This window comes from Meleagris gallopavo, chromosome 23, assembly GCF_000146605.3.
Source record: "Meleagris gallopavo isolate NT-WF06-2002-E0010 breed Aviagen turkey brand Nicholas breeding stock chromosome 23, Turkey_5.1, whole genome shotgun sequence".
NCBI lineage: Eukaryota > Metazoa > Chordata > Aves > Galliformes > Phasianidae > Meleagris > Meleagris gallopavo.
In genome coordinates this window covers 4,742,397-4,750,926 of record NC_015033.2, presented here as the reverse complement: position 1 = coordinate 4,750,926, position 8,530 = coordinate 4,742,397, and positions in this window count along the sequence as shown.

The window sequence follows — 8,530 nt, the reverse complement described above, 5'->3', positions numbered from 1 at the left end:
AAACTCATCCGTGCCTTTATTCAGTGCTAACCCTAATGCGGCAACGCCGAAGTCGGGGCTGCGGGCAAGCAGAGCGCTGAAAGGCAGAGGAAATCCTTTTGCAGTTGTGAAAAGACTTTGAGGACGCTCTGTTCCTTAGTGGGAATGAGAGGAAATGAGAGGGTTTTGGTATACGCCGACTTGGGGCGGTGGTGGTGGGCTTGGAGGGGCGTCGCTGCGAGGTGGGGAGCGGATTCTGGTTGTGTTTAAAAAATCGAAATAAATCAGGTTTTTCAAGGCGTAATTTTTTTGTTGTTTGCACGCAGAATGCTGCTAGAAAGCAAATACTGTGATTGTGATGTGATTGTCAGAGAGCTCAGGGGGTGCTTCAACCCCGCCTTTATTTCCTGTATTCGTAGTTTACCAAACTTCTGGAAAAATCAAACACCAAAATTTGCAGGAACATTTGTGGTGCATAAAATGCACTTCCTTTCCATGGTTTTTTTTTTTTTTGTGTGGTATTTCTATTTAAAAATTTTTTTACTTTAACCCACTCCTATAAATTCTTTATTCCTGTACGGTTCCGTAGGTAAAGGGTTCTTTTATAGTAAAAGTAAGAAAACAAAGTGGGACGTCCTAGTTTGGCGGAGGGCAAGAAAGTGGTATCTGATAAAACTACCAAATAGAAGTAGAGGACAAGAAACGCATCCACTCCGTAGGTAAGGAAAAGGAAACGAAGGGGTAAAAGGTTTTAAAACTTTTTTTCCCTTTTTTTTTTTTATTTTTTGTTTTTATTTAGTAAGTAGTAAGTAAGTAAAGTAAAGTAAAGGAAAGGAAAAAGGTAAAAAACGGTAAAAAAACCGTAAAAAACCGTAAAAACCACTGGGAAGAAGAGGGAAAAAAAAATTCCCTAAAAAGAAACGAAACGAAACGAAACGAAACGAACGCCTGTAGCTGCTCAGGCAGGAGGGGAGACCCGGCGTGCGGGATTTGTGCTGTGATCCCAATACCTCTGCTCTTTGTTTCGGTCGGGTCCTGTGCCTCGCCGCAGCCCTCGGTGCTCCTTTATCTCCCAGTGACTCCATTCATATGATAACTCTATCCTTGCCCTGACTGGTTTTGATAGTTGGTTCTCCTAACCGAGGCTGGTAGCATGACCAACACTCAAAATTGCTCTCCTGGCCCAGAGAAGCAATTAACCCATTCGGCCCTGGGAGTGAGCAACGGGATCGTGCAGGTGTATTTCCTGCAAAAAAAAAAACAGACCAAAATTCCATAAATAATCACCTACAGGACATCGTCCTTTCCAGATCCGGTCTGTCCCCGCCGATAAACCCTAATAGATTGTGTTTGCCCAGGAAAGGACGCGACATTTATCTGAGGTCAGAAAGCAGAACCATCATTTCCTTTAATAATTCGTTCCAATGGCTCCGCTGTGAAAATAATTGGACCTTTTGTGTTCGTTTTTTTTTTCCCTGATACAAATTTGTCTGGTTTCACCTTCCGGCCATTGGTTCCTTTGCTCGCGCGATCCAAAAGCAACCCATGGCCGCGGTGCCTCGCAACCCTTACAGCCAGCCCAGGAGCTCCATAAATCCCTCTCTCGAAGGCTTTTCCTCCAGACTCTTACGCCTGCACCTTCTGCTCCATCTCCACTTTTCCACGTTGAGAATATCAGGTGTCTTAACGGCGCGCACAAAGCACGAACAGCTCGTTGGGATGAGCGCTGGGGCAGCGAGCGCTGAATGTAGGCAACCACCAGCTTCAAGGTTGGTGATTAATTCACCCAGATGATGAAGTCTGATGAGGAGGAGAAGCCTTACAAGTCTTACAAGGAGGAAATTCTGTTAGGAAATTCCGCTGTAAGATTTTCAGCCTTTTAAAATCTTTCCTCACGGGAAGAGGGATTCCGCCCCGTCCTCTCAAATGGTTTCAGGATTTGTGTTTTTGTCCGTGAAAATGTTCAGTTTTAGAAAGCGGTTTTTAAGTAAGCGAAGTAATTGTCATTAAAGGAATTAGCTTTTTTAAATTAAGTCACTGATTAACAAAGAGCTAAACGTGATTTAGACAGCGGGTATGAAACTGAGAGGTATCCTCAGAGAAATTAGGAAAAGCATCTGACAACCTCAACTGCTCTCATCCAAACCTGTCCAAGTGATGAAGGTAACAAAGTACATGAGCAAAAATAACACATTTTCTTAATGAATATTCTAGGGATAAACCTCCAATCTTTGCCAGGGCGTAGGAGGCAGTAGGATGAGTGGGGTGCCTGTTGCAGTAGGGTTTGTTTTGCTGTTGGGCTGAGCGCATGGGGCCGTGTCTGCTGAGTGAATACATTCCCGTTTACTTCTTATTTTATTTTATTTTATTTTTATTTTATTTTATTTTATTTTATTTTATTTTATTTTATAATTCCTAGAGTGATGTCCTGGAGGGGTTATGGCCAAAATCCTCCATCCCGGAGACTTTCAGTGGTTGAATTGACAAGACCCTGAATTCCAAGTCAGCTCTGTCTGCTGCAAGGGGAACAACACAGACCTCTGCCAAGGCTAAAAACCCAAAGCCTTTCCCATATTCTGAGACTTCATTTTTAGTTTGTCTGGGCTTTGGAAGCCCAGATTTCATGGGGAGCTGGTCACAGCACTGAAAGAAGTGAGCAGGCTGTATGGGGGCTCGGTCACTGCGAGCGGCGTGGGATGCTCAAAAGGACCCTGTTTGGGGCAGGAGATGTGGGCAATGCAAAATCCCAAACAAACAGCAGATAGGTGGACAGGAACGTGGTGTGCAGACACAGAGTGGAAGTGCTGAGTAAATTGGGGCTTGCTTGGTACGAGCTCATCCCCCCAGAATAGGTGAAAGTGTGAATTCACTTACACGCAATATATGTGAGAGAAGGGCGAGTCAGGGCTGATGTAGGCACCACCCCAAAGGATGAAGGGTGCGAATGTCTCCCCCAGGACTGGACACAAGGGCTTGCAGAGCCCTTCCTGATGCCGCGGGGACCCAAGAGCTGCCCTTTCCCCATCCTTGCCGCACTCACACTCCTTCCCTTCACACACATCGGATGTTTCCATGGAGTTCCTCGCCTCCCTGACCTTTCTCACCCCCCTTCCCCAGAGTCTTCCCACCTCCTCCTCGCTCTTCTGCCCTGAATTACAACGAGCCCATCCGCCCCATAGCCCTGCAGTAGCTCCGTCCCCTCCGGCCGTGGGCACAAGGCTCGTATTCCAACATTTCCTGTGGGTTCTTTCCATTCAGAGCTGACTGTGTGCACCATACACCGGGACGCGCACCACTGCCCTGGCTTTAATTTGTGTTGCCTAAGCCAGCACGCCCAATTAGCCCCGCTGTCCCACTGCACGCGAGCATCAGCAGCGAGAAACACCAACATTTCATGTCTATATTTTCTCACCTCTATTTTCAAGCAAGAAGGCTGTTTGGCTTTTGATGCTTTTCGTGTTGATCTCTTTTTTTTTTCCCCTGTCCTTGAATGTCAAGATTTTTAGCCTCGGAAATGCTTTATTCAGAGTGTTTTGTTTTGTTTCTTTTTTTTTTTTATTTATTTCTACATTATCTCACGACATCTCAGTACTACCACAGGTTATGCTCTCGCACTGCATATTATCCTGCTCGATACCATGCAGGGTCTGGAAGGATCAGGTTGATTATTTTATTTTTAAAACCTGAACCGCAGCTTTTTTTGTTAGCACAGATTGAACAAACAAGCTTTCTTCCTACATCAAAGTATTTCCTGCTCGTGGTCTATTGAAAAGGGGTGACCCTCTGGGCAGACCTTGCAGGCGTTGCTGCTCCCGACGCAGTAAAAAAAAAAAAAAAAAAAGATATAAAATTAAATACAGAAAGTTCACAGTGATAATCCAAAGGTCTGACAAGAAATCCTGCGATGGGAACTGGGGCACGTCCAAACCCAAGCACTGCTTTTTCATGGCAAGAGTTTGAAAATGCTTCTTTCTAATCTATTATTTTCAGCCTGATTTTGGCGTTTCCAGCAAGGTGAAAATCCCATCTTCGTGCTGGGTTTGGCGATCTCTTTTCTATTCACCCCCGACGCTTTCCTGCATTTCCTCTCAGGGCAGCAGAGGCCATTGGGTCCCGGTGTGAGCATCGTCCCCGCTGTGTCCCGGGCAGACAAAGCCTGTGCTGGTGCTGACCCACATCCGTGGGGCACAAGATGCCCTGCCCTCGGGCTGCTGTCACTCTGGAAGTGCTGCTGTCTCAGGAAATGGGAGCCTGAAAACGAAGCGTCCCATCCTGTCTCCCCCCGATACTCCGAGGCCAGGAGGACACGGCTTTGCGGTGCGATTTTCCCCCTCCTCGATGTTTGGAGGGGTCACAACCAGCTATTCAGCAGGCTGGTGGATTAAACGGTGGGACACAAATAGCTGACCCCTCCTGGCCCCACCTGCCCTTCCAACATCCTGCCTGAGATTATGGGCATGAAAGCCGCTGCCTCTTGTTCCCCCCCTGCCAGGGAGCCTCTCCCTGCCCCTTTCCCATAGCCCCACCGCCATCCCCACTGAGGGCAGCCCTCCCCACACTGAGCGGATTATGGCCGTGGGGTGGGCAGGGCCCTTTGGGGTGCACAGGTTGAGCCTGCCTGTCCTCGGGTGGCAGGGAGCCGAGGCGTCCAACCGTACTGCTAAGGGTTTAATTATCAATGCAAAAGGCGTTGTTGGGAGGGGGAAGAACCTTGCTGTGAATCTTGGGAGCCTTTGAAGTTGTGATAGAGAGGAACTGAAGCCCAAGGGAACGGGGCTGCTCCCACTGACCCTTCCTCCCCACGCCTGCGCTACAAAGCCCACCGCCTGGGAGGGAGACCGTGGAGTAATTAGAGCGAGGATTGCAGTGGGTTAACAATTATGAGGGATCTCTGAGCCCTCTTTGGTCCCCCACTGGTTTTCTGGATGCTGAGGCTTATCATGTCCCCCACTGTGCTGCTGTCCCACCGTGCACCCCACACTGGGCAGCAGCAGCTCCCATGGCACCGCTCGTGTGCTGGCACTACTAGGCACGGCGATGCAATGTGTTGGTCACCAGCCCAAGTGTTGGGAAAGACTTGGGAGCACTCTCTCTGAAGGGAGGGATATCCATGGGTAATGGAGATGAGGGTGCAGGAAAAACGTGAGCTCCTTTATCCCAAGTGGGAACCGGAATTTGGTAGATGTGAATACGGGTATGAATCTGGAGGAGATACGCCTATAAATGTAGATGCGGGTGTGTATAAATAAACATACGTGTACATAAACGTATATCTACTTTCTGGCATAAATATACCTACTTTTTGACATACATATCCATGCACATGCATCTACTCTTTGGCTCCTGCATGGATGAGATTGCAGTGTGTGCTAATTGCACCACATTACACGGCGCAACTCTTCAAGTCGGTCTCCCTTGCGTGAGACTCCAGCTCAACACCCCAGTTTGAGCCGGGGAAGCAACCTTGCAGCTCTGTAGGTGCTTCCATTCGAACGGGCAATCAGACTTGACAGCTCTTCCATCAGTGCGAGAATTCCCCCTGACACCTCCTGGTGTTTTGGCTCAATACGCCGAGTCAAAGCCAAGGCGCAGAATAGTGGAAATCAAAATGGTGCTCAGGAAGAAAAAAAAAGAGCTTGCAGTTTGAGACTGATACATGCGGACAGTCCATAACATCAAACAGAATTACCCAGCTGTAGGAAAGAGGTCTCCCAAACCAGCAGGTTTTCTGAGAAACATTTCGGCTGAAAGGAGCCCTTTGTGATGGACTTGCTTGCCCTCCTGCATCAAGGCCCCAGCCTCCGGGGAAGCGATTGTGGCTGGGACATCACCCACAGGGTGCTGGATAAGGTTCCCAGTTGGGTTCCCAGTTGGACTTTGGGAAGGAGCCCGCGTGGGGAGCGAAGGAGGGCTGTGAGGACTCTGCCAGCTAAGCCAGTAATTCCCTGCAGTTAGGGCTGGAGCTCAGCACCAGGAGCACGGCACGGCTCCCTGCAGTGCTTTGGACCAACCACACTGCAGACCATGCTTCAGTTTGTCTCAGAGCTCACTGGCAGGGCTGTTGCACCAGTGGAGTAGTGACTTCCCCATATTGAGGCTGACTTCTGAGCACCTGACGTAGCTGTGGGTGTCCCTGTTCATTGCAGTGGGGTTGGACAAGACAGCTGTTAGGGTCCCTTCCAACTCAAACCATTCTATGATTCTGTGTCTGAGCATGGCGTGCAGTAGTGCTGCTAGGCAGGTCCTCATATGCACAGCCTCATGTTTGCTCTGCAGGAACTTAATGCGGGAGCTCTGCATCAGAGAATGCCTTTCTATTTGTGCAGTGCCCACTGCAGTGGGCTTAACGCGTCGGACCCCTATATGCGCTTTGCAGAAATGCTTTCTATGGAATAAAGAAATATCTTAGCCCTCTTCCTGCAAAGAGGCACAAGTAATCTGCTCCACAGGAGTGCTGCAGGGAACGCGTGCTTATGTAGTGCTGTGCAGCAAAGCACCTGAGAGAAGGCTAACCTAAACCTAAGCCTGACCTTAAGCCTAACACTAAGCCTAAGCCAACTCTAACCCCCAAGCCTAAGCCTAACCCTAACCTCTATAACCCTAACCCTAACCACGACCCTAACCATAGCTCTAAACATAACCCTAACCATGACCATAACCATAATCCTAACCATGACCCTAACCATGACCCTAATCCTAACCCTAACCATAACTCTAAACATAACCCTAACCATAATCCTAAACATAATCCTAAGAATAACCCTAACCATAACCATAACCCTAACCCTAACCATAACCCTAAACATAACCCTAACCATGACTCTAACCATAACCATAACCCTAACCATGACCCTAACCCTAACCATAACCCTAACCATGACTCTACCCTAATCATAACCCTAACCATGACCCTAACCCTAGCCCTAACCCTAACCATGACCTAACCCTAACCATAACCCTAACCCTAACCATAACCATAACTCTTAGTATATGAGTCTGGGAGTTGGATGTAGGGTTTGCCTGGTGGGATGGGGTGCCGCAAGCTGGCTGCAAGTGATCTGGTCCATGTGTGTCTGTCTCAGAGCTGTTATTCCAGCACCGTGCCTCTGGGGAACATCCCACCATGGGGCTGCATGCTCCGACTCCATCTCTGCACCCCATGTTGCAGTGCTATGGCTGTGACCAACCCTGGTGCTCCTGGAGAGCCCGTTCTGCAGCGAGCCACAGGCGTGCCCAGCTTCATGCATCGCAGCGTGGGAATAAGGGCATGGAGACAGGCGGGGGGAGCGGGGCTGTGAACACAGCCCTGCTCACGGCTGTCCTGCCGAGGGTCGTCGGCACTGTGCTCCTGCACCGTGAGCAGGGAAACTCCGCAGCCCGGGCTCCTGCTGGGCGAATTACCCAGGGAAAATAGGCAGAAAATCTTCAGATTAACAATAACAAATAAAAATGGATTTGAGATCTCCGAGGTAATTACTCCGTGCTGAGGGCAAGGGGCCTCTCTAGCAGTGGGAGCAGCGCCTTGCAGCGAGCAGAGGGGCTCGGCCTGCTGTTGGGCCAATGAAGTCACACAAGAAACCCTGGAAATTCTTTCAAATTGTTCTGCTAACATTAATAAATGCCTCAAAAGCTCCTAATCTGCTCTGTCAGGAGCATGACGTCCGGGTGTTTCACAGCCAGCTCACGTCCCTGCTTCCTTCTCCCCCCTTTCCTTCCCTGCCTGGTAATCGTAAATGGAAGTGGCACCCGTTCCTACAGCTGCTGGGGCCCACTTTGTGCAGAGCCTGGCCTCTGGTGGGGCTGCAGCTGTGGTCCCGATGTGCCCCGTCCCACCGTGACAGCCACTGAGGCCATCTTCCCTCCAGAGCCTGGAGGTGCAGGTGAGACACAGGGCAGAGCCTCATTCCCCATATGGACCTTAGGACCAGGCTGAAGGGACGAGGGAGATTTAAGTTAGATGAAGAGGGGAGATTTAGGTTAGATTTTGGAGGAAATTTTTTTATTCAGAGGATGGTGAGGCCCTAGCAGTGCTGTCCAAAGCTGTGGGTGCCCCATCCCTGGAGGTGCCCAAGGCCATGGATGAGCCCTGAGCAGCCTGAGCTGGTGGGGGGCACCCAGCCCATGGCTTGAAGTTAGGGCTGAATAATCTTTAAGGTCCCCTCCATCCCAACCGTTCTGTGATTCTATGATTCCATATCATTACCTCTGACTCCTATTGGCAGAAGGGTTTTTGGAAGTTTGATTTGGATGGGGCTCCAGAGTGGAAGTGAGTGCCCCAGTTGTGCCAGCACTGGCCCAAGTGGGGCTGGTAGAGAACGTGGCACTTCTGGCTTTCATTTCCCAAGCTCCTCTTGCTCTGCATCCCCATTGACCTGTTGTTAGCAGCCCCCTCATCTCCGAAATCATAGAATGATGGAATCATGGAAAGGTTTAGGTTGGAGGGACATTAAAGATCATCCAGCTCCAAACCCCTGCTGTGAGCTGGTTGCCAGCCACCAGATCAGGATGCCCAGGGCCCCATCCAACCCAAAAGAGTACACTGCTTTCTCTT